Below are 26,177 nucleotides of genomic sequence, written 5' to 3' on the forward strand. Positions count from 1 at the left end.
GATGCTTAAAGGACTGGTTGCTTTTTTTCTTTACTCCTGACGGGTGTAAGTGTGAATAGCTTGTCTTTGCTTGTGTTGTGAATGCAGGGGACCTTTGGGCTTGCATACTCATGTAAAACTGCCGCTCAGGAGCATCTCTGTAATTGTGCCCTCAACCATTGTTTCCGAGCAATCATCCTGCTTTCTTCCTAGGGGGCTTCAATCATTCTCAGGTTGTATCTCTGACCCCCCTGTCTTACATAGATTATTCTCTGTTTCTGTTTAATCTCTTTGTGCTATCCTCTATAACCCAGAAGACATTCTCAAGTTTACCCTCTGTATTATAGACTAGATTTTCTCAGGTCATTTCTGCTTTTGGTTCTTCTCCCCAAAGTGGAAGTTAATTCTACTATTGCGCTTTTATTTTCCTAAAATACTTTTTTTCCTTTTATTCATTTCCCATTTTAGTCTGAAATGTTGCCTGCTGTCTTTTCATGTCGAGCTTTCTTTTTATAATTCATGTTTTTGTTTCAAAAGGCAATGCCTTTAAGCTTTTAGAGAAAGAACGCCAAAACATTCTTTATTATTTTCTTCTGGTTCCTCCAGCAAATCTTTTCTAGAAGGTTGTTATCCCTTTGTAGCTCCAGGATGATGTTCTCTTTTCCCTTGTTCTGCAAGTGTAAAGGACATTTGTCATTATTTGCTCATCTCAGCATCTGTATCCCCTCCGCACACACCTATGTTTGGAGAATATTCCATTTTATGAAGCAAAGCTTGCCTTCCATATAGAAACTAAAAATACAAAAAAACTCACTAAGTCTTTCTTGCAATTAGGATGCACAGAGTACGCACTGCCAGCCAGATGTGTACGTTCCAGGCATTGACTAACACAAGTGGTTCAAGGAAGCAGAGCAGAACTGGCCACATCCAGTTTCCAGACACAACATGACAGCTATTTTGCAGGCAGCACCCAGTGTTAAGGATGCTTGGGGTGCAAGTAATGTCCATAACCAGTAGTTGCTTTAAGAGTGTCACCATTGGACTAAATAGTTTCATTTGTGGTATAGAGATTCTGAACCTGTTCTTTCATGTCAAAGTAGACGCTAGAAACTACTCAACATCTTTTTAGTAAATTATTTCCCACTTACGTTGTCAGAGTCCAATTCACTACTTAAAACTGAAAATCCTACCTGACACAATCAATGCATTCTAAATAGACCCCGTGGTCTTATTTGCTGCTTACATTTCTTAAAATGAGTTATAATCTGCTATTTTGATACAGTAGACCCTTGATTTCCACTCTATCTACTTAGGTCCTTGCCAAATCCATCCTCAGAGGAGAACTGGATGTCATACTCCAGTTTTGGCTCAATTCTTGGTGTCCTCAGGCTTTTTTCCTGTGCATGTCTGTTGGTTGGAGCTGAGATTTTCCAGCTCTGAAAAAGTAGAAATAAATGTCTAATGGTGAAAGGGATACCTCACCAGTACTCTGCTGGATACAGAGCTTGCCCTAAGGCCCACAGTTTCTTCACTTATAAAATTAGAAGCCACATACATGTGTATACATGAAGGTTGACCCACAGGTGATAAGGCAGGCTAGCAGAGACCAGAGGCAAGAACTGAGCTCACACAAGGCCAGTCCTACTGCTTAGAACAACCATCCTGGGCACAGCTCTGGGCAGCCCATTAGTTGCTCAAGAATCCTCTGAGGACTTAAGTCCATATCCAGGATAGATTGCCTGCTGCTCTGCCAAACCCCAGTGCTTTCTCTGTTCCTTTCTTTGAATAATCTCCTCCCTCCTTTGATCCAAATTTTGCCAGTTCTGTTGCCTCCTTCCTCATAAGCTCATCTTTTCTTATTCTCCCCATGCTATGCTCAAACCATAATGAACTATTTTTGATTCTCTTATTTTACAACAACCTTGAAATAAATTCTGTCTTTGCATGTGCTGTATACTTTGGCTAGAGCACTCCTCATTGCCCTACATTTCTTCACCTAGCTAACACCTAATCTTCTTTCAGGTCTCATTTTACCTATTGTTTCTTTCTGCAAATCTTCTCTGCACTCCTGTTCCTCAAGACCTGTGTACACTTCCAATGGGCTTCCATAACACTCTGACTCATCCTTACCTTAACATATATATATATATATATATATCAATCACAGTAACTGAATATATATATACTTGTTTTTATTTGTTTTTACTTGTTTATAACCTGAACTAGCATGCTACACCTTCTTGGCCATATCTTATTATATGTTGTTCATAGTATTCAGTTATGTATCTGTTTTATAGTAGGTCCTTAAAAATAATTGTGAAAGAATAAAAGAACAAAAATAATTAATCTTCTCTGCATACCCTTCATATTTTAAAATACAATAAGTGTACACTTTGTGTAAAGTATGTATATACAGCTTACTGGCCTCTTTTTTCTCATAGAGTAGGATCCATGACTGCTTTAAGTCAAGTAATTATCATGTTCAGGAGCCTCTGCATGAATAGGTACCCAAGAAAGTTTATTTGAAGAAGTTCTATGCTATAGGGTAACCAAAATGGCAGTCACCCAAATTGGGCCACTTTTGAGAGTAAAAGGCAATGCTATTAATAATTAGCCTAAGAAGGTCGTGTGTAGTGATTCATGCCTGTAATCCCAGCACTTTGGGAGGCTGAGGTGGGCGGATCACTGGAGGTTGGGAGTTTGAGACCAACCTGACCAACATGGAGAAACCCCACCTCTACTAAAAATACAAAATCAGCCGGGTGTGGTGGCGCATGCCTGTAATCCCAGCTAGTCGGGAGGCTGAGGCAGGAGAATCGCTTGAACCTAGGAGGCAGAGGTTGCGGTGAGTCGAGATCGAGCCACTGCACTCCAGTCTGGGCAACAAGAGTACAACTCTGTCTCTAAATAAATAAATAAATAAATAAAATTTGCCCAAGAAGATAGTCTTGATTTAGGATTGTCCAGGGCAACATGGATATACAGTACCCTATTTAGATAGCAAACACCATTGCCAGATCATTAATAGTTGCTTTTTAGATTTTAAGATTGAAGGTGCTGGGCCAGGGGGAGTTTCTTGCATTACATTCACTAAAAGGTCAAACCGAGTATGAAAGATGATCATCTCATAGTCAAACATCAAGCAGTGAGTTAGTGACAGGCATAGATAAACTGCCCAGGATTCTTAATTCTCTTATTCTTCATCCCAATGAATGCTATTTGTCTTTTGATTAAGCGGGATGCATGCAATGGGAGACATCGAAATTTAGATAATTTTTTTGAACTGTAATAATTAGTCATTATAACATAGAAAGAAACAAAATCAAATCTGTTTCTTCTTCTTACATCTGCCACAGCAATCAGATATAATCCTTTAATGTAATCAGAGGTAGCAAGAAAATGTCAAAGTCTTGTGCTTTAAAGAATTTAATTGGAGATTCAGCCATTGTCCCAAAGCAGCAGCCACTTTTCTTCCTTAAAGAAAAGCACTCAGAGCATTTAGACATTAGTTCAGTAATCCTCAATTTCAGAGCTTGGTGCTGGAAAGTTATCTATATTCTACTTGGGGAAATTAAGGCTCAATATATATTGAATTTAGGTCAATTTGTGGTTTAGTAGATCCATTCTTAATAGGTTGACAAATTAAGGGTCAAATAGACCACTTTGAAAGCAGTGGTGAAAAGATTGAGTGGGGATAGGAAAAGCAGTGTCAGAAATCATGAACTTCAACCAAAAATTCCATAAATTTGCATAGTGTTTCCAGTTTGTAATGTACTTTTGTAATGTGTATACAGTTTGTAATGCATTGTTTTATCCGGTCCATGCCATAAAGATACAGAAGAAGGTGGGACAGGAATGAGGATCTTCATCCTGTAGAGGAAAGAAAGAAAAGAAAAGAAAAGAAAAGAAAGGAAAGAAAGAAAGTACAGTTTGTAATGCATTGTTTTATCCGGTCCATGCCATAAAGATACAGAAGAAGGTGGGACAGGAATGAGGATCTTCATCCTGTAGAGGAAAGAACGAAAAGAAAAGAAAAGAAAAGAAAGAGGAGAGAGAAAGAAAGAAGGACAGACAGAAAGGAAGGAAAGAAAGTACAGTTTGTAATGCATTGTTTTATCCGATCCATGCCATAAAGATACAGAAGAAGGTGGGACAGGAATGAGGATCTTCATCCTGTAGAGAGAAAGAAAGAAAGAAAGAAAAGAAAAGAAAGAAAAGAGAAAGAAAGAAAGAGAAAAAAGAGACAGAAAGGAAGGAAGACAGGAAGAAAGAAAGAAAGGAAGGAAGAAAGAAAAGAGAGAGAAAGGAAGGAAGAAAGAAAGAAAAGTAAAGAAAAGAAAGAAAGAAAAAATGAATAAATGAATAAGGCTCAGGGAGAGGAAATGACTTTTCGGGATCACATGTTTATCACAGAGTTGGGACTGGAGCCCAAGTCTCTTGCTTCCCAATCTGAGCATCCTCCTCCCTGGGCTCAGTGATGCGGTTGAGGGCTTTATCTCAACTGCATCTCCATGGGAAACCTAAAGAAATGTGACCAGTCCTACTTGGAACTTATAAATGCCACCCAAACCATTCAAGCTGCTTGTACTTCTGCTCAGGAAATCTTAAAGGGTTTCAATTCTTTTCTGCCTATTATGCCATGTGTCATAGGCAAAGAGAAAGTTTATAATAAACTCATTTGCTGAAAGGAAGCTAGATCTTCTAGCCAGAGCCTTTTCGGTGCCTCAGCTTACAAGCGGTAGCCACCTGGGTGATCTCGAGCTAGAGCGAATCAGGATTGAGAGGTGAGATATGAAGGTAGCATAGTGTTCTGTAAGTTAGCCTGATAAACAAGGGAATACCACGTGCCTTAGTGGGACTTTGTAAGATTCAAATGGAAGGTGAAAATACTGGAAGCTTTTTGGTTTAAAAAATCATGTAAGCCTGATGCAGTGGCTCATGCCTGTAATCCCAGCACTTTCGGAGGCTGAGGCCGGCAGATCACCTGAGGTCAGGAGTTCAAGATCAGCTGGGCCAACACATGGTGAAACCCCATCTCTACTAAAAAAAATACAAAAATTAGCTGGGTGTGGTGGCACAGCTGGGTGGTAATCCCAGCTACTTGGGAAGCTAAGGAAGGATAATTGCTTTAACCCAGGAGGTGGAGGTTGCAGTGAGCAACCTGGGAAGTGGAGTTTGAGATCATGCCACTGCATTACAGCCTGTGTGACAGAGAAAAAGAAATCATGTTAGGGCCACAAATATGAATTCCTGCCCTACTATTCTCCATAGGTATCTATTTTTATTCTAGTTTGTTTATTTTAGCATTGTGCTAACATTGTATATTCAAACTACATTTGAATTTTCCTTGTGAACATACGGTGGAGTCCACCCTACTGTAAGTGCTGATGACTGAAATAAAATCATGTGGACATTTTTGCTTAAAATTATCCTTGAAAAATACTTAGAATACAATCCCCTTTCCTCTAGCTTTGGTACTAATCACAGTTTATTGGTTGAGCACCAGAAGTAGCAGCTGACTTTTAACTGGGGCCATGCTGAATAAAATATGAGTATCTTTATTTATTTTATTATTATCTTTTGAGACAGAGTCTCGCTCTGTCACCCAGGCTGGAGTGCAGTGGCACGATCTCACTGCAACCTCTGCCTCCTGGGTTCAAGCGATTATCCTAACTCACCTCCTGAGTAGCTGGGATTACAGGCACCTGCCACCACGCCCGGCTAATTTTTGTATTTAGTAGAGATTGGGTTTCACCATGTTTACCTGGCTGGGCTCAAACTCCTGACTTCAAGTGATCCGCCTGCCTCGGCCTCCCAAAGTGCTGGGATTACAGGTGTGAGCCACCACCTGCCGGCCAAATACGGCTATCTTTAAACAATCAACAAGGTAAGACAGCACTCCATGAAAAGCAGGGAAAGGTGGTGAGAACTAGTGTGGGCCAGGAGGTTCAGATCTTGTATCTCCACTCATGAGAACCCTGGTGGAGAGGATCACCATTTAAATTTAAATTGTTGCCTCTCGGGCCGGGAGTGGTGGCTCACCCTGCTTATCCCAGCTCTTTGGGAGGCCGAGGTGGTTGAATGACTTGTGGTAAGGAGTCCGAGACCAGCCTGGCCAACATGGTGAAACCCTGTCTCTACTAAAAATACAAAAAAAATTAGCCAAGTGTGGCACACACCTGTAATCCTAGTCGCTCGGCAGGCTGATGTGGGAGGATCACTTGAACCCGGGAGGCAGAGGTTGCAGTGAGCTGAGATTGTGCCACTGCACTCCAGCCTCCATGACAGAGTAAGACTCTGTTTCGTAAATAAATTAATAAATAAATAAAATTGTTGCCTCTCTTCTCTCCCTGCTGACACATTGAATTTTGTGGGTAGAATCAGCCAGATTTGACCAGCGATTGGAATGAAGAGTTAGGGAGAGGAAAGTCAAGAACGACCACAGGTTGTGAGCATCCTCCTCACAAGGAGGTTGGGGTACCATGAATGGAAACAGGGAACTGGGGAGAAAGCAGAGCCCGGGTGAATTCAATTTTGAGCCATGTTGACTTTGATGACTCTCAAATAAAGACTGGTTAACCTGTGAAAGTCTGCTAATTTTAGCCCACAAACTCAAAAGTAAAAACGTGAAAATTTTCTATAATTGGGAGTATGCAATTAAAATTAAGTTTATTCTGCAAAGTAAAAGAAACCTAGTCTCTTTCAATTTGAGGTCTATTCCACCCCTGGGAATGCACTAACACAGACTGTCTTAGCTAGTTGGGTGAATCAAGAACCAAGGTCTGGAAATATGGGTAAAGATCTCATTAAATATTTCAAAATAATATCCCACCACAAACCATCTGGCATAGATTGCTAGGAAGATTCAAGGTCAAACAAAAGGGATCACATCTTCCCAAATATGTGTTTGCTTTTTTGTCTTAAAAAGCTGTATTGTCTGTCTTATTACAGACACATAGGAAAATTTAAAAGTGACACATTTATCGGAAGAAAATTAGAAAATTTAGATAAGCAAAAAGAATGAATAATTTCACCACTTAAAAACAAGCACTTGGCCGGGCGCGGTGGCTCAAGCCTGTAATCTCAGCACTTTGGGAGGCCGAGGCGGGTGGATCACGAGGTCAGGAGATCGAGACCATCCTGGCTAACACGGTGAAACCCCATCTCTACTAAAAATACAAAAAATTAGCCGGGTGTGGTAGGGGGCACCTGTAGTCCCAGATACTTGGGAGGCTGAGGCAGGAGAATTGCGAGAACCTGGGAGGCGGAGCTTGCAGTGAGCCGAGATCCTGCCACTGCACTCCAGCCTGGGCAACAGAGTGAGACTCTGTCTCAAAAAAAAAAGAAAAATCACTTTTATAGCATTAAGCATACCCTTTCAAATCCTTTAAAAAATTCCATCTATGCCTTTTCTCCCACTTTAAAATATCATGTAACCAAAAGAAATGAAAATATATGTCCACATAGAAATATGTACCCGAGTGGTCACAGCAGCATCATTCATTGTAGCCCTCAAATGGAAATAAGCCAAATGTTCAGCAACTGATGAATGAGTAAAGAGAATATGGTATATCCATACAAATGAACATTATTTGGCCATAAAAAGGAAAAAACTATTGATACATTATGCTCCAACACTAGTGAACCTTGAAAACATGGTAAGTGGAATAAATCAGATGCAAAAGTTCACACATTCTATGATTCCATTTATATGAAATGTCCAGAAAAAGCAAATCTTATAGAGACACAAAGTAGATTAGTAGATATTTGGGTCTGAAGATAAGAATAGGCAATGACTATAAATGGGTGCAAGGTTTCATTTTTGGGGTGATGGAACTGCTCTAATATTAGAATGCAGAGATGGTTATACAATTCCATAAATTTACTAAATTTACTAAAAACCACTTCTGCCTAAAGTGAATGAATTTTATGGTATGCAAATTATACCTCAATTAAACTGTGTATATATACATATATAGAAGATATATATATATATAATACACGTATATATAAAGAGATTTACATAGATATATATCATGGACTTCTTTCTATTCATCTAAAACTGACCTAATATCTGCTATGATGCCCATGGAGTCAGTGAGACTGTGGATTGCAGCCATGAATGAGGCAAAGCACATCCTAAAGCCTATTCCAGGTACTGGGCTCATCAAGAACTGGTAGACCTTCTTCAGCTCCATGCAACTCTCTGAAGGAACTAGTGAGGCTACCGCATGAGGCCTTGCTGCATACATCAAACCCTTGGACATTATCCTTTACCTCCTGCTTCTGTTGTTGTGTGAAGACAAAAATGTACGTGCCATGTTTGTGTTTCCCCAGCTCGGTTGTGTCTCCAGGCTCAGCACTGCCTGCCCCATCACCATCAAAGGAGGCTCTCAGCTGCCACAGTGGATCTAGCCCATCCAGTGGTCCACTGGGAGATCTCAGCAAAGCTATCTCAACAACACCCCTCTGCTTGGAACTGGTATTACGTATTATCTTTGTTTTAGGATGTAGGGTAGGAACTGAGTCTATTAATGTTTTTCTCAACACTGTATTCCCAGGCCTAATAAGGCTAGCAGGTGCATAATAACCTGTTGTTAGAGCAAAAAAGTGGCATAAGCTGTCTCCCTTGTTGTTTGAGCCTCTTTGAAACTTTTCATTGGTAGTGAACACAAAAAGGATTAAAGCTCTGCCTACCAACATCTCTGCTACAAGAGACTGGCCCCCACTGTGAGACAGCTCTGCCTGATCTCTGAAGATTCACAGGCTTCCCGGCACAATCATATGTCTTCTAAGTCCTGCACTTACCTGAGGTCAAAAGCCGTTAGATTGGTACAGGTGGCTGAGTTGGGATACACCAAAATACATTCAGACCATCCGATCCTGTGATCTGGCAAAATGCAAATAGTGATAACACTATAGCCACTTACTAAAAACTGGGTGAAATTGTGCAGAAACACATAGGATACAAATTATCATTTGTCCATATTGATTTGATTTCTGTAAGCTAATGAAGAAATTAGCTTGTGACACCAAAGACCTAGTACTCAATAAAAAGAGAAAACATTCATTTAGGAAGTCTGATCATACATTATTTTTTTACATTGACTTTCTTCCTCCATTCTACGAGATGTGAAGAAGAGAGACTAAGCAAATCTTTTATAATCTGTTTTATTTAATTTAATTAATTTTTTTTGAGAGGGAGTCTCACTGTGTCCTCCAGGCTGGAGTGCAGTGGCATGATCTCGGCTCACTGCAACCTCTGCCCACTGGGTTCAAGTGATTCTCCTGCTTCAGCTTCCCAAGTAGTTGGGATTACAGGTGCCCTCCACCACACCTGGCTACCTTTTGTATTTTAGTAGAGACGAGATTTCACCTTGTTGGCTTCCTGACCTCCTGACCTCAAGTGATCTGCCCGCCTCGGCCTCCCATAGTGCTGGGATTATAGGTGTGAGCCATCACGCCCAGTCTGTAAACTGTTTTATTATCTTCAGTGTTTCATTTACTACAAGCCTGTACTACTATTTACCAAATTAAGTTTTTAATCTCTTTTCCAAAGGCTGATGCTCATTGGGCCAAGCTAGAGTCACTGTCACCCAGAGGCCTGGTTTGTATAAGACACTGGTACTATAATCTTGGAAAAGACCTATGCTCAACTATAGAAGAGGATACATAAAATATTAAAACTGTCACTTATGCTTAGTTATTTCTGAAAAAAGATGACCTTAGGTATCTTTTTGAATTTTGTTCATATAAAGTTGCAAAATAACCATGGCTTTAATTTCATGTCTATTCTAATAGCAGAACTATGTTGTCAGAAAATTTATACAATTTATGTATGGTAATTGTCAGAAGGCCTAGAAAGTGCACACAGAGCACATTGTAACAAATGACCAGTATTAGTCCTGTCTCTTCCCCTTGCCGCTTCTGATGCCTGCTCAGAGTCATGGTCTAAAGAAACACGACCAATCTTCCAGAGGGACAGCATCAATTGTGTTGCTTTTCTATCCACATTGAGTGAAAGAGTGATTCACTCATTCACTCACTTACTGGATAACACTTGGTTATAAGTGCCAGGTACTGCCTTGGCTGCTGGGGAAGAGAAATGACAAGACATGAAGACTAATACAAAGAATTCTATATTTGCATGGAGGAGATCAAACTCACTGATGAAAAATTGTAATGCGTTGGGATAATGAAATGGGCATCTTTCTGAGAAAATAGAGAAGTTATTTTCATATTAATGGAGGGAGTTTGGAAGGAATGGGCAATGGGGTAGAGATTCTGTGAGACGGGGTTGGCTGGACAGGTAGAATCTGCAGTTTTGGAGATGGGCCTGGAAAGTCTTTTAGGTTCAAGAGGAGAAAACTAAACATGCAAAAGCCTGGAGGCAGGAAGTAAAGGAAGTGGCGTGCGTATGTGTATGATGGAGGGGGTGTTGGAGGTACAGCTTCTAGTTGGAAAAGGCCATCAGGATTTGATCATGAAATAAGGAAGGGGAAGCTGCCGGGTATGAACTTAATTTGTTTGATATTATTGAACCCTATCAGTCCATTATCAAACAGCTAATAAAGATATACTCAAGACTGGGAAATGTATAAAGGAAAAAAGTTTAATTGACTCAACAGTCCAGCATGGCTAGGAGGTCTCAAGAAACTTACAATCATGGCAGAAGGGGAAGCAAACATGTCCTTCTTCATGTGGCAACAGGAAGCAGAAGAATGAGTGCTCAGTGAAGGGGAAAGACCCTTAAAAAACCATCAGATCTCATGAGAACTAACTCACTATCACGAGAACAGGAGGGGAAAATAGCCCCTCTGATTCAACTCTCTCCACCTGGTCCCTCAGCCCCTCTGATTCAACTCTCTCCACCTGGTCCCTCAGCCCCTCTGATTCAACTCTCTCCACCTGGTCCCTCAGCCCCTCTGATTCAACTATCTCCACCTGGTCCCTCCCATGACACGTGTGGATTATGGGAACTGCAATTCAAGATGAGATTTAGGTGGGGATACAGCCAAACCATATCAGGAACGTTTACAAGATTTGTGGTGTGACATAGCATACTATGCTTCCGGAATATGAATTTGGTCACTGGGTAGAATGTAACATCAAACTGAAAAACTGGGAGAATATTGGAGACCACCAAGTCTAAGAACCCAATAGATTAAGAAACTGAGAATAGAGAGGAAGTGACTTGCCAAAAGGTTGCAGAGTAATTTAGGGTAAGGCAAGGACCGTAAACATTTCTCTCTTGTGTCCCTCTCTGTGCTAGTCTTTTTTTTTTTTTTTTTTGAGACACAGTCTTGCTCTGTCAACCAAGCTAGAGTGCAGTAGGGTGATCTTGGCTCACTGGAACCGCCACCTCCCAGGTTCAAGTGATACTTGTGCCCCAGCCTCCGGAGTAGGTGGGACTATAAACGTGTACCACCATGCCTGGCTAATTTTTGTATTTTTAGTAGAGACGAGGTTTCACATGTTGGCCAGGCTGGTCTCAAACTCCCAACCTCAGGTGATCCGTCCGCCTAGGCCTCCCAAAGTGCTGGAATTACAGGTGTGAGCCACCACGCCTGGACCCCATGCTAATCTTGATTGCTACTTCCAAATGCCTGGGCTCCTCTTGTTGGTCTGCTTGCGTTCAGGCCCCATCACTTGAGGTTATCTGAAAGAGAAGGCTCAGGATTCCTGAGGGAAAAGGGAAGATGTGCAAACAGAGATAAGCAGGGAGAGGTAAGATGTGCTTGGAAAACTACTAGAAGCAGGGTGGAGGGTGGGGGCACGTAAAATCCTGGAAGAAATGAGGCTGAAGGAACAAGTAGGTGCCAAATTATGAAGGTCTGTGCAAACCATACTAGAGGCATTTGGCCTGATGGGTGTTAGGTTCTCAGAGGCAATAGCAGATTGGTATTTACCTTCTATCACCCATGGGCCTCTTATTCTTGTTATTTTTCTAGTAGCCTCTTCAGAACTTTTCCTCTTGGTCAGCTGTAGATCATAAGTTCCCTATGCTGGAGTGTTCAAACTGAGAGCAGATGGTCACTCAACAGTGGGTGAACGAGGTGCCAGCTTGCCAGGGATCAGCGTGGAATTTTAGCTTACCTACCCTCAGCTGAGTAAGAGCTTACTCAGCTAGGGGCTGGGCACGGTGGCTCACGTCTGTAATACCAGCACTTTGGGAACCCAAGGGCAAATCACGAGGTCAGGAGATCGAGATCATCCTGGCTAACACGGTGAAACTCTGTCTCTACTAAAAATACAAAAAAAAAAAAAAAAAATCAGGCGTGGTGGTGGGCGCCTGTAGTCCCAGCTACTCAGGAGGCTGAGACAGGAGAATGGCGTGAACCCAGGAGGTGGAGCTTGCAGCGAGCAGAGATTGTGCCACTGCACTCCAGCCTGGGCGACAGAGCGAGACTCCGTCTCAATAATAATAATAATAATAATAATAAAAATAATAAAAAGAGCTTACTCAGCTCTCAACACAGAGCTAGTACTTAAACTCCCTGGGCTTTAGTTTCTTCATGGATAAAATAAAAAAATAATAATGCCAAGCTAAGAAGGGGTCTTGTGAGAGTTAAGTGAATTGTGTATGAAAACTCCTTAAAATATTGCCGGGCACTCCAAAATAAGGACTGGCATGAGCTCCACAAAGGCCATGTGTACAGGACTGTAATGGATGCAAATGAAAGGCAGGACCCAAGCCCAGCTTGCCTGAAAGTCTTTTATGCCATTACTGAACCCATGAAAATGCTGCTGGTAGCCTTTAGGCCACCAGTGTGCTATCCTTGGACCAAATGACCCCACACTGCACCTGAAATTCTGTGCTCTTTTTAGTCTCTGAATTAGTACACCAGTGCTTTTCTACCACTGAGTGCAAATTTATACAACTTTCCATTTCGTGCAAGCCCCTGCACATAGGAAGTTGTAACAGGGGGTTGAGAAAAATAAGAGTATGAAAGAAACCTGAACAGTCAATGGGAATGAGGCTTTTGGTGGGGTTAGCACTGAGGACAACACTGTATGTGGTTCACTAAGCAGATTATGACTTGGGTGGTTATATTCCTGGGAAGTTCCTCATGAGTCAAAATTATCTTGTGTAGTTAACCTTATATGATGTTCATGCTAACACCATGCTCACCTGAGCAATTCATAAACATTTCAGGAGGAGAAACATAGTGATCTTCCCCAACACACGCATACAACAGTTTCAACATAATTAGTAGCGTTTCTGGATCCAGCACAGTACTCTTATAAGGTGTATGATGGAAGAAATGAACAACTCTAATTATACCTTATTAAATCTTAATCCTCATTAGGACCCTATTATTCTTTATAAGTGGGTTACTGAAGGAAAAAAAAAAAAAGGAAATGCTGGTCAAGTCCCGTTATATTCCATGAGAATTGAGACAATCCATTTTTACTTCATGTAACACTGGAATTCTTTTCATAGTAAACAGTAGTACTCAGAATGTGAGTATGCTGAAATGTTTGAGTGAGTGAACTGTGTTTTGATAGGATCTGACCTTTTTAAAACCCCAGAAAAAATCTAAGAGCTCATATCTCCCATTTCAAACTATGTTAGTTGCAAAGAGATAAATTCTTTATTATTCTGTGGAATGGGTGGTTATTCTCGACCTTATCTCTCTACTACTGCGTTTTTTTTTTTGAGACGGAGTCTCGCTCTGTCGCCCAGGCTGGAGTGCAGTGGTGGGACCTCAGCTCACTGCAAGCTCCGCATCCCGGGTTTACGCCATTCTCCTGCCTCAGCCTCCCGAGTAGCTGGGACTACAGGCGCCGCCACCTCACCCGGCTAGTTTTTTTTTGTATTTTTAGTAGAGACGGGGTTTCACCGTGTTAGCCAGGATGGTCTCGATCTCCTGACCTCGTGATCCGCCCGTCTCGGCCTCCCAAAGTGCTGGGATTACAGGCTTGAGCCACCGCGCCCGGCCCTGTGTTTTTTTTTTTTTTTTTTTTTTAAGACAGAGTCTCGCTTTGTCCCCCAGGCTGGAGTGCAGTGGCGCAATCTCGACTCACTAAAACCTCTGCCTCCCGGGTTCAAGCAATTCTCCTACCTCAGCTTCCGGAATAGCTGGGATTACAGGCGCTTGCCACCACGCCCGGCTAATTTTTTGTATTTTTAGTAGAGACAGGGTTTTGCCATGTTGGCCAGGCTGATCTCGAGCTCCTGACCTCAGGTGATTTGCCCGCCTCGACGTCCTGGAATTACAGGTGTGAGCCACCGCGCCCAACCATGTTAATATTTTTATATGTGAGCATTAGATAGTTGTTAGGAACAGGTTAAAGTAGTCTTACCCCTGAAATGTCTGAATTCAAATACTTATTAAGCACAAGGAAGGTGCTTAATAAATCCAATAACATGTGTTTTTACATTATTTCCTTAATTCCTGGTCAAAAGAATCCCACTAAAATCCATCCTCAGAAGAACCACTTTTTGGAGTTTTTATGAATCGGTAGTGCATGGTGTACTCTCAACAGTTATGAATGGAATTATGTCCTGCTAGAGGTCGGGGCCAGGTATGGAAAGATCAAGGGATTAGTCAGGAGACCCGTATGGGAGGAGGGGAAGACAGGTGCTTGGGCACCCAGTTATTTTGTGTTGGGCGAGTAACGTTCCTTAAGTTTTTGCCTGAAGTGTAAAGCGGAGGACTACGCTTTGTCCTATCTAACTCACCTGAAGATGCAATAGCCGGGTGAGAGACTGCTTTCATTATATGCTAACGTGAAGGATTATTTTAGATATTAATAGGAGAGAAGTACAAGGAAGGGAAGTCGCAGGGCATGGAGTGCTTTCCAGGCAATGGCTGCTGCACGTCATAATCCCCTAACACAGTAAGCGGTGGTTCTCATCGTCGTTCACCCTTACAGATGTCAGAGGGGGAAAAAAAAATCCAACTCAAACTTTCCAATAACAGGCTTGTCTGTATTCAAACCAGTTCATCCCGTTCGCAGACTTTTTTGAAGCTATAAGCCCAGAGCAAGCTTTCTGGGCGGGGCTCAGAAGTAAACGTTAAACTCCAGGGATTCATATATTTGAGCACAGGACAGAGGAAGTTGCCCTGGAGCAACTGATTGTCATTGATATTCAGGGCTCACTGTCAACCAAGACCTTCCAGGAACTGGCTCTGGGCCAAGAGCAGTAGAAATCACTGGGTGGTCCGCGCAGCCTGCGGACATCTAACCTGCTTCAAGGCTCAGGGCTAAAAGGAAGCCAGGGCCCTTCCTGGAGGCGGCAACCCAAGTGGGAGGCAGAGCGCCTGGGCCTGCTCCTCGATCTGCTGAGTGACGACCCTGTACAAGTCATTTCTCTTCCGAGAGCTTCAGTTTCCTCACGTGCCAAGCGGACGGGTTGGAAGTTGGTCTTTGCCAGCTCTGACACCTTGTAAGTTTTGAGTCTTGCTGGGAATCCAGGGCGGGGCTCACGAGGAAAATCTTGGAAGGGGATTTCATGGCTGGATCTCTTCCACTCAAGCTCAGTGCCTTAATTTGACGCCTTAATAGTGGACGTAGGCTTTTCCATGTTCCAGGAGCCCCCTGACGCGGCCGCTTCCTCCTACGTCTCCTTCCTCTTCCTCTAGCAGGGGTAAAGTCTCCACATCTCCCTCTTTCCCTTCCTCCTTTGCAAGCTCCCTGCATTCCCGCGTCTCCTCCTCTTTCTCTCAGGAAATGCAATGCCCTCAGTGCGCCCACCTTTTGGCAAAGCCACTGCCGGCTGCGGGTTTCCCCTCCCCCGCCAGGCGAGCTCTGCGCGGCGGCTCCGCGGGCACACGCCTTCCCATACCTTACATGGACAAATGCGTGCAGGCAAAGTCAGGAATTCAGGCCCCTGACGTCAGCCTCCAGCGCTCAGGGCACCGCACGGGAGACCAAGGGGAGGGGGTGGGGACGGTGGGGAGGAAGGAGGGGGAAAGGCACCAACCAGCAGCCGCTCCAGCCCTGCCGAAGTTTCACTTTTTGTCTGTGGGTTCGTTCCCAGGTCCCGCGCGAGCTTTCCCGGGATAAGTAGCTTTAGCGATCGGGGGACAGCCGGGCGCTGCAAGGTAAGGGCTGGCTGCACGGCCCGGGGCGCGGGGCGCGGGGCGCTCGGCGCGGGCGGCGCGCTCGAGGAGGCCAGTGTGGGGCGCGGGGCCGGGCCTGTCCGGGGCTGGGGACAATGGGAGGGGGAGTGCCTGGGCACCTCCTCCTCTGTCTCTGCCTCCGCCTCCAGCCGCCGCCGCCGCTGCCGCCGCCGCCGCTGCCGCCCCGGCTGCCTCCTCCCTGAGGTATTGTTGTAAATCCTTCCTTCCCCTCACCCTCCGCCCGCGGGCGCCTCGGGAACCCCCAGCCCTCCCCCGGCGCGAGCGCCTCCGGGGTGGCAGGAGCGCGGGGCGCGCGCCCTGCTCTGGCCTGGCCCGCTGTGCGGAAGTGCCAGCCGCGGCCCAATCACGGGGTGCACGCCATGGGGGAGGGGGACCCAGAGTTTTTCCGAAAGCGTCGACCCCAGGCTAGGCGGGGTTGGAGCCTTGCGCGCCCCCTGCCCGGACTTTTCTGGGCGCCCAGGGGGCGGGGCCACGCCCATCCGCTTAGAGCTTTCGCGGAATCACAGTTGTCACAGCGGAAAGGGCCTAGACCCAGTCCTCCAAGTCCTCCCATTTTACAGTTGGGGCAGCTGAGGCCCAGAGAGAAGGAGGGTCGCCCGGAAGTTATTTACTAGAGGCCAAACCGTAATTCAAATAGTTGACTCCGGACTTCAGTTCCCTTCTCTAAGCGTTTCTCTGGCACACTGTGTGTGGCAGACACTGTGCTGGGTGTGTTGGACGTTGCCCTCCAGGAACTCAGTTGAACCTAGGAGTCAAACCTGGCCTAGGGTAGAAAGTGCTAAGTGCTGGAGGAAAGGCAAGGACAAAGTTTAAGGAAGTTGCAGGGAAGGAGTTTGATTTTCTGGTCCCTGGGACGGCCCTTTGGAGAGTCCTGCACTTAATGGGGCTTTTGAAGGGTGAGGAGTTTCCTGAAGCCAGCTATAGGCTTGGAGGAAGACATCTCTTCGAGGGAACTGTGGGCCAGAGAAGACTAAGTAGTGTGGGAAATGGAGATGAAAGTATAAATATTCTTTAGTTGGAGGCAAGGAGTTGGGGATGGGGGAGGTTGAGACATGAGATGAGCTAATCAGTGGAATTGTGCCTGGGTGCTTGGACGGGGCAGAGCCTTTGGAACCTCAGAGTCCTAGGAGAACTGAAAAATCTCTCCCACTTCCCTTCCCTTAGAAGGGATCCACTGCTTTTCCTCCCCCAACACAAAACAACCAGCGAGAACTCAGGTCTTCTCTGGGGCTTTTACTAGTATGAAACTCACTTGCCTGTGTTTTCAGTCCCCTTTCTGTTTCTATTCCTTCCCCTTTTTCTAAATGTCTTGCCTTTCCTGTAAAATTCACTCTCACTAAGGTGTTAATGACTTAATGGCTTACCTTTCCCTGCACATGTGCATTTTAAGAAAGCCTGAAGTGAAGAAAGGGAAAGTGTGGATAGGCACCTTTAGAAATCATCCAATTCCCTCCCCCATCCTCCCCCGGCCTCAACTCTTATAGACAGAAGAATAGGTAAAGGTCCACAAAGGTGAGTGCTAGACCTACAGTCTACGGTCAATAATGGTGGACAGTGGGGGGCTAGGACACCCAATAGGGTTTTCTCTGCTTCGTCACCAGTTTTTCTGCTTGCACAGTTCCTGCCAGCACCAGGGGGCAGTTAAAGGAAAAAGTATGTGGGTCAGGCACGGTGGCTCACGCCTGTAATCGCAGCACTTTGGGAGGCCGAGGCGGGCGGATTGCCTGAGGTCAGGAATTCGAAACCAGCTGGGGCAACATGGCAAAACCCTAAAAATACAAAAAATTAGCTGGGCTTGGTAGCGGGCACCTGTAGTCCCAGCTACTCGGGAGGCTGAGGCAGGAGAATCGCTTGAACCCAGGAGGCGGAGGTTGCAGTGAGCCGAGATCACACCACTGCACTCCCGCTTAGGCGACAGACAGACTCCCTCTCAAAAAAAAAAAAAAAAAAAAGACTATGTATTTTTGCATTTAATTTCTGCAATGCAGCCCCCAACCCCAACACCCAAACCTTTATAGTCTAGAATGTACGCTCTAGATGGGATTACCTAATCTGAATGGTAGGGATAAAAGCCTGGGGCCTTAGGGTCAGGCAGTCCCCTCAGAGGCAGGCTCTCTGTAAGTAGCATGGGCCTAGAGTTGGTTTTGAGTGTACGTAGAGGGAGGAGAAGTTGAGCTGATGAGCTGATTGCTATGGCCCAAAGTTGAGTAGGATCCTTCTTGGAGTGACACATTCTGGTGAAGACAGTTCCAGGAAATGATGGAGGGGAGAGGAAACTTAGTTATAAAGTGCCTTAAAAATGACAGGCTAAGGAGTTTGGATATATCTTAAAGTCATCATTTGAGGGTTTTGAGCATGCTGAGACATGATTTAGAGGGGAAGTACTGGCATTGGGAAGCCTCCTGCTGCCCAATTCCAATGAAAGAGGTGATAATTTGGCCTAAGAATATTATTGGCTGGGCACGATGGCTCACGCCTGTAATCCCAGCCCTTTGGGAGGCTTGAGGCGGGCAGATCACCTGAGGTCAGGAGTTCAAGACCAGGCTGGCCAACATCATGAAACCCCGTCTCTACTAAAAATACAAAAATTAGCTGGGTGTGGTGGCATGTGCCTATAGTACTAGCTGCTTGGGAGACTGAAGCAGGAGAATCGCTTGAACCTGGGAGGAGGAGGTTGCAGTGGGCCGAGATTGCGCCATTGTACTCCAGCCTGGGTGACAGAGTGAGACTCAATTTCCCCGCCGTGGGTGCCCCCCCAAGAAAAATAATATTATCAATTGGTTCTTGTTCATTTACTTGACATAGGTTACTGGATCCCTATTATGTGCCATTGGCAAATATGAAAATTTTATAGCAGGTTCCTATATTTTATTGAGACAAGTTGTATTGAATCAATTCTAAAACACACTTTTTTCACATTTTAATATCACTGAAATGTGGTTGTCTTATCACAATGTGCCATAGTTGTGCAGCTGTTGTTCATTCTAAGTTGATAATGGCACATCTTATAGTCAATGGCTTCAATTTGATAAAATTGTTCATCATGTCTTTTATGATTGTACAGTGCTTTGCACTTTATAAAACACTTTCCAATCAGATATTCCACTTGAATCTCAAAGGTCCCCTGAGAGTGAGGCCTAGTGCTGCTGTAACCTTTATTTTAACCGTTGCCCAAGGTCATTATAGCTAATTAGAGATGTACTCAAAATTACAACCCAGAACTTTTGCTTCTTGGTGATGACATGTGACTTCACCCTGCTGTGGAGCCAGTCTGGGTTAATTGGGAATGGGGCAAGAGTTAGATGGGATTTGATTTCAGAACTATGCTGAAGATGCTGGAATGATGGGGATTTTGTACATGGGCAGAGTGTAACTCATGAGAACTGGGTAGCCCCCTTAGCCCAGAGGTTTGCTACATTAAACAGAAAAAAGACAGGGAGATAGAAAATGGCAGGTAACAGGGTAAAAGCTGGTGTTGGAGCCTGCTTACAGTGCACCAGAACCTGGCTAGGCCCTGAGCGTACAACGATGAGGTGTACATGGTCCCTGGCTTTGAGGAGCACACAAGTGTGTGGTGTGTGTGAGGGGAGGGAGAAAGGTGGAGTGGGGCATGTCCGTGTATTAAGTGCTTTTACAGGGTAGGTTTTGGCCGCTCTTCACCGAGAAGGCTCACTCTCAGGGAAGCCATTGTAGAGAGCGGGGTGTCTGAGCTGAACCTCTGGGAATGAGTAGGAGTTATCCAGGTGGAAGGACAGGTGAGAGAAGGACCTATTAGCAAGATAGTAGCAGATGCAGAAGCCGGGAGAAGCTGCTTTGTTCTCCAGGCTATGTTTTGAATGGCCAGGCATGAAGAGGACCGTGGAAAATGGAGAAAGAAGAGGGCCTTTACTTTTTACTAAGTAAGGTTTAAATTAATCTTGATAGGGGCCGTTAAGTGGTTCTGTAGAGATTCACAGGAGGTTAAGGCTGGGCAGGGTCTCTAGAGTCATCTCTGTGGGAGTAGTTATTTGAATGGTAATGCAGGAGGCATAGTACCACTTTTAGGCTGAGTGAACCTGGAACTTTGACCCTGGGCCGCAATTAGAGGCTCCAAGCTGAGTATGTTCATTGGTGGGTGGGACTTTTCCTGGAATCTGGCTTTGGAGGGCTGTGCTTTGCTAGAAGAAACTTGGTAGAGGTGAGGAAGGGGAAGATATAATCGTGTTGCTGCATGCAGGAAGCTAGTAGCTGGGTGAAAATCTGTTGGCTTGAGGGAGCGTATGAGGCGGAGAACCTGAGGGCAAGGGGAAGGGTGGAAGGATTTCAAGTGTGTTGTGGAAGTCTGATGTAGGCTGCCTGGAGGCTTGGAGAAAAAGGCGGGTGCATTCTAGATGTTGGTCACATCAGTGAGATTGGTAGGTGGACAGTAGCTGTAGGTAGCTGTAGGGATTAATGTTTGGAAGCAGGTAAACCACAGAGTTGAGGTTAGAAAATGTTTACTTTCCTATCATTCTTTTTAAATAGTAATATAATTTTGAAATATTTTTCAATGCTTACCACCTGTTTTGTAATTATCATATTGATTCATTAAAGTAGGCTTTTTGATGACCAGTCTCGTTTTGCAGATGAGACAATGAATTTGGTGAAATCAGGTTACACAACTACCAGGAGACATTCAAACTTCTGCCTGATTTCATAGCCTCTTCACCACTCTTTTCTATGCCCACATGCATGAAAAGCTCAAATCGACATTGCTTCTCTGTTTTCTTCCCTGGAATTTAATTCAGCCCACATTCATGGAGGCCTAGTGGGGTCACAATTGAGGATTCACGTGGACAAACGGGCTTCTCAGTCCCACACTGGTGCTGTCCTGGCCCCTTTTTCTCTCTTACGATGCTATCTTGGGTGTTGTCTCTCCCCAGACCTAACTGGAAAGGACTAAGCCTCTCTAGCAAATCATCTGCCTTTCTCAATAGAGCTCCTCTCCCCAGTCCCTTGTGATAAGGATGTGATTTATCCTTGTAGAGAGGCGGTTGGGGTAATAAGGTAACAGAGTGAGGAGGTGATGGAGTCTTGAACTCAGTCATTGCCTTTGATCTTACGGCTCCTGTAACAGTGCTATATGTTCTCTGGTGCTGAACAATATAACTTCTGCGTCCTCTAGCAAAGCTTTCTGGCTCAAGGCTCTGAGGGATCACCTGCAATCCTTCCTGTCACCTACCTGAGTCAGGTGGGTCATCTACATTTTTGGCCACTCACAGATAAAAGCATTAATAATCTGTTTATTGTGTTGTGAGAGGAGACAGACGCCAGGATGTTCAGTAGCTGTTTGGTGAATGAACAATGTTTATGGACACAAATAAGCATGCATCGCCACTTCATCTTACATATTTGCGTGTCTGCCTCCTCTCCACTTTAAAATAAGCTGCTTGAGGATTGCAATGATGTCTGCTTGTTGATGGCTGTATTCCCAATGCCCAGAAGAGTGCCTGACACATGGTAGGCACTCCAGAAATACTTGCTTGATGAAGAGAGGGAGTAAAATAGTTCACTGCAGCCACAGGATAGCAATCATGGGGGAGCAGGACTGTTTTTACTGCCCCAGAACCTGGAGCCTGTTGTTGCTGGCACAGGTGGCATGGGGCAGTCCCTGCCAGCAGAGTGAAGACTGGGGGACTGGGAGTGTAGAGTTGAGGGTTGTGAGATGAATTATGCTAAGGGTAATTGCAGCTGCAACTGCTCTTTCACTTTTCCCTCACACAGACAGGTGATCTTGAACATTCTTCTGTTTTCTTTTGTTTTGAGACAGAGTATTTTTTGTTTGTTTGTTTGTTTTGAGACGGAGTCTCACTTTGTCGCCCGGGCTGAAGTGCAGTGGCGCAATCTCGGCTCACTGCAACCTCCACCCACTGCGTTCAAACGATTCTCCTGCCTCAGCCTCCTGAGTAGCTGGGATTACAGGTGCCCACCACCACACCTGACTAATTTTTTGTATTTTTAATAGAGATGGGGTTTCACCATGTTGGCCAGCCTGGTCTTGAACTCCTGACCTCATGATTCACCTGCCTCTGCCTCCCAAAGTGCTGGGATTACAGGAATGAGCCACCACACTCAGCCTTGAGATGGAGTTTTACTCTTGTTGCCCAGGATGGAGTGCAATGGCATGATCTCGGCTCACTACAACCTCTGCCTCCCAGGTTCCAGTGATTCTCCTGCCTCAGCCTCCCAAGTAGCTGGGATTACAGATGCCTGCTGCCATGCCTGGCTAATTTTTGTATTTATGTGGAGACGGAGTTTCACCATGTTGGCCAGGCTGGTCTCGAACTCCTGACCTCAGGTGATCCTCTGGCCTTGGCCTCCCAAAGTGCTGGGATTACAGGAGTGAGCCACTGTGCCTGGCCCTCTGTTTTCTTGATCCATGCCTTTTCTTATGCTGTTTTATCTACCTGGAGTTTCCAGCCTCTCTGTCTCTGCCTGTTGTAAACCTGTGATTCTAGGATCAATATCAAAATCTACCTTGTGCTGTGAAGCAATTTCCAGACTCCTTAACCCTTCCAACTCACACATATCTGTGATCAGATACAACTCAATTTCATGTATTAAGTTCGGTACTTGTGTACAAAGCGATTACTGTATGCCAGGCAGAAATGCTAGATACTGGTTACAAAGAAAACTGAGATAGGCTCTGCCTTCCAGAGTCTTCATTCTATCATAGGAAAAAAACTGAAAGAGAAGATGCTAAGGCCCTAATAAAGTAATGAGCAAAGGGCTAATGGGAACATGGAGAAAGGAGTGACCAGTCTTTTAGAAGAACTGGCGAATGCCTGTGGAAAAGAAGACATTTGGTTGGGTTTTGAGAAGTGAATAGGAGTTTACATGGTGGACAGGAGTGGAAGAGCTTTCTAGCCATAGGGACCTTGGTGTATGTGCCCAGGCCTGAGGCCTAAAAGTGTTTGAGGAATATAAATGTGTGTTTGGAGATCACTGTGAGAGATGGGGCTGGCTAGGGAGGGTTAGTTAATAAAGGGCTGATGGACCAAGCTAAGGATGATGGCAGAGGTGGGAGGGAGCAGGAAGGCTTTTATTATTATTATTTTGAGCAAAGGAGGACCTTGTTGGATCTGTATTTCAAAGAGCTCTGGTGGCAGAGTGAGGGCAGGTCAAGATCAGAGGCAGAGTCCCAACTTAGAAAGCTGCTGAAGTGTTCCAGGACAGGAGGAATGGGCCTGTATCAGGTCAGCAGAGTAGCGAGGGAAAAATGGATTCCAGAAACTGTTTGCTGCTAGAATAATATTAGGTAGCTTAATTCCAGCTTTTGTCCTTCTAATTGTTTGACAGCTTCTCAGCCTCGGCTGGGGAAAAGAATATTTTTAATGTATACCAAAGTTTGTAGTCAACAGGAGAAGCAGCAAGCTGCCAGCTAAGCATGGACTGGGGCCTTCTTGGTCAGAATGAGCTGATCCCTTGTTATGCAGATGAGGAAACTGAGGCCCCAGAAAAGGGACAGACTTGTTCAATCACACCCTTGTCAGCTGACGTGGAGTGGGGTCACAGCCTTTACTTCCAGGCCAGCCCTGTTTCCAGGTATTTTTCCTTCTTGATTTCTGCTGTACCTCACACGTTCCTTCCCCACTCGACCCTCCACCAGGGGTTTCTCTGCTTTGGAGAATTTTAGGAGAGGATGTTACTTGGAGATTATCATATCTTAGGCTTGAAACTTGTGCTTCATACTTAGAAAGTAATCAGATTAAGATGGTTCAGTTTGAGTGTGTGTGGTCTGGGGATTTATTTATGTGACTGCCATGGATGGCTGCCATGGATGTTACTGCCATTTATGTTACTGCCATGGATGCTTGTTTGCGAGAACCAAGCTGTGCCTCCATGCTAACATCAAGGTTCCTTGCTTTTGACAGCTCCCTGCCCCTGCTCTCTACTGTTCTCCATTAATATTTACTTATTTTTGCTTGCCTAAAGGTTTTTAGGCAATAGTCTTAGATCCATTACAAGGTAGATCCTCTTGTGTTTGCCTTCCCTATTAAACCTGCGCATCACAATGTATCTCACAGAAACCGTGAGTATTTCATAGCCTTCATAGCACTTTTAATATAGCAAATGCATTTTATGATGTTTTTATTACTTTGTTCCCAATTATAATGCAAGAGACAAGTTGGCTAGATCAGTCTGATCTTGCAGATAGTGGTCAAGAGTTCAAGGGTGATAAAACTTTCCTAACTGGGGCGCAGGGCCTTAAGTGGCAGAGTGAGTATCAAACCCCCCTCTCCAAAACTCCTGTCTTGTTCCTTAACTTTTGCAAATGAGCCTAGTTGATGTGAACATCCCTGCAAGCCCTTTACACAGCTGAGAAGTAGTTGTTATTATTCACTAGTACTAATTAGTAGCATTAGCTGACTATATTCGAGACTTTGCCTTCCAAAAATCAGATTTGGGACCGGGGAGTTCAAGGATCTGGCTTCACCATACTGGATCATTTTGGCAATACCAGTGATTTCTGGTGTAGGGAAAACAAAGATCTGTGTTTGGGCTAACCACAAGCCCTGTGATCTTGAACACGTTCTGGAACATCCCTCAGCCTAAATTACCTTTCAGTGGAGATCCTGTGATACATCACAATGCATTTGTGAGAATCAGGGGCATTTCGGTGACGGTGCTTTGTCAGCGGTAATGCAGTCTGTACATGTGGCCGACTCTGGGTGCCCAGCGGGGCATCTGGCACACAGTGATGACACCTTACTCCGCTTATGGGGCTCAAGGGATTCAGACCCAGACAACTTCTAGTTCAAGTCCTTGCTGTGCTGTTTAATACAGGGTGCTCCCTGGGTGGTCACAGGCACTATTTGTTTTCTCCATGTATTCATTTTTAGATCACTTATTAATGGGGTCACCATGGATGAGTATAGTGTGCCCCCAAAAGGGGGATGAGTGCCACAGACATTCACGGGCATTTCCAGATTGTGCAAAGAGGTGATTTGTCACCCGTGGATGGCTGTGCAGTGTCCCTTCTTCTACTGCCACCATCCCACCTGCTTTTGGGTTTTGTTTGCACTGTTTGTATCTGTTACCTGGGGAGGGTCTGCTTCTACTGTTGTAATTGCCTGTGTTGTGGCTTTGCATCATAGCTGGAGATCCCTCTGTAGTTCAAACTGAAAGCTGGTGTTGAAGGCAAAACCAGGTCTTCTTCAGAAACTTGTGTGGGAACCTTTCATGGGCTAGATAAGCATGAGGATCAGAGCAGCTCAGGGTCACTGACCTTAAAGGAGGATGCTTTGACCTGCCTCCAGCACGCACCCTTCTTGCTAAAGCCATTGTTAGTGTCCCTTAATTACTCAGGCTACCACCCAGCAGCACAACTGTCAACTTGCAGAGGACTTCAGTGGTATCAATAGTGTTCCTTTTTACTCTCATAGGTGTCCTGATTCGGAGGATACATTATATGGTCACCCTACTTATAGGTGAATATTGAGTGAGGTAGTGTAAATAACGTGCTTAAGGCCAGGTGGAAGGGAAGGACTCAACAAACATCCACTCTTTTCGTTAGGGGAGGTGCTAGGTGCTCACGAAATGTCTGCTGAGTGGCCAGGCTTGGTGGCTCACACCTGTAATCCCAGCACTTTGGGAGACTGAGGTGGATGGATCACTTGAGGTCAGGAGTTCGAGACCAGCCTGGTCAACCTGATGAAACCTCATCTCTACTAAATATACAAAAAAAAAAAAAAAAAAATTTAGCCAGGTGTGGTGGTAGGTGCCTGTAATCCCAGCTACTTGAGAGACTGAGGCAGGAAAATCACTTGAACCTGGGAGGCAGAGGAATTTAAGTCTGTTTGGGGTATGTCAAGATAGTAAGCACTTACTGTTTATGAGAGTTGATAAAAACATGTTAATGTATATCTATAATATAAGAGAGTGCCATGGGAGAGGCATGTGAAGGACTGATGGACTTGTGAATTGCTGGAGCTTGTTGGAAGTGCTGAGTCTTCAGTTAGACATTGAAGGATGGGAAGGCTTAGACCAGGATGCAGCAGGCAGCTGAATTGCTCTGGCTACTGAGAGTTAAGAAATAAGATTCGTTCTCTGTTCATGTGTGTACTTTAGCTGGGCTCCTGAATCTAT

General features: G+C 44.7%; 1 protein-coding gene and 1 long non-coding RNA gene across 5 annotated transcripts in view; one reads left to right on the plus strand and one right to left on the minus strand.

Moving 5' to 3' along the window:
- Positions 1–273: 273 nt before the first annotated feature.
- On the minus strand, positions 274–15,019 carry LOC117084372. The gene is made up of 3 exons (XR_004437418.1): positions 14,666–15,019; positions 8,788–8,869; positions 274–650 (listed from the first exon to the last, which is right to left on the minus strand). It is a non-coding gene; the product is annotated as an uncharacterized LOC117084372 (long non-coding RNA).
- The window catches only part of LPP (LIM domain containing preferred translocation partner in lipoma), a 731,638-nt gene continuing 720,479 nt past the window's right edge, over positions 15,019–26,177 (plus strand). Inside the window, exons 1-2 of one of the 4 annotated variants that reach the window (XM_033213033.1) lie at positions 15,144–15,373; positions 15,968–16,031. The gene's annotated coding sequence lies outside the window, so the exon portion shown is untranslated. Of the gene's footprint in view, positions 16,032–16,172; positions 16,254–26,177 lie in introns of those variants that run through there. The other 3 variants (XM_033213032.1, XM_033213039.1, XM_033213034.1) reach the window with 3 other exon arrangements.

The sequence above is a fragment of the Trachypithecus francoisi genome, unplaced genomic scaffold, assembly GCF_009764315.1.
Source record: "Trachypithecus francoisi isolate TF-2019V2 unplaced genomic scaffold, Tfra_2.0 Lachesis_group0, whole genome shotgun sequence".
Lineage (NCBI taxonomy): Eukaryota > Metazoa > Chordata > Mammalia > Primates > Cercopithecidae > Trachypithecus > Trachypithecus francoisi.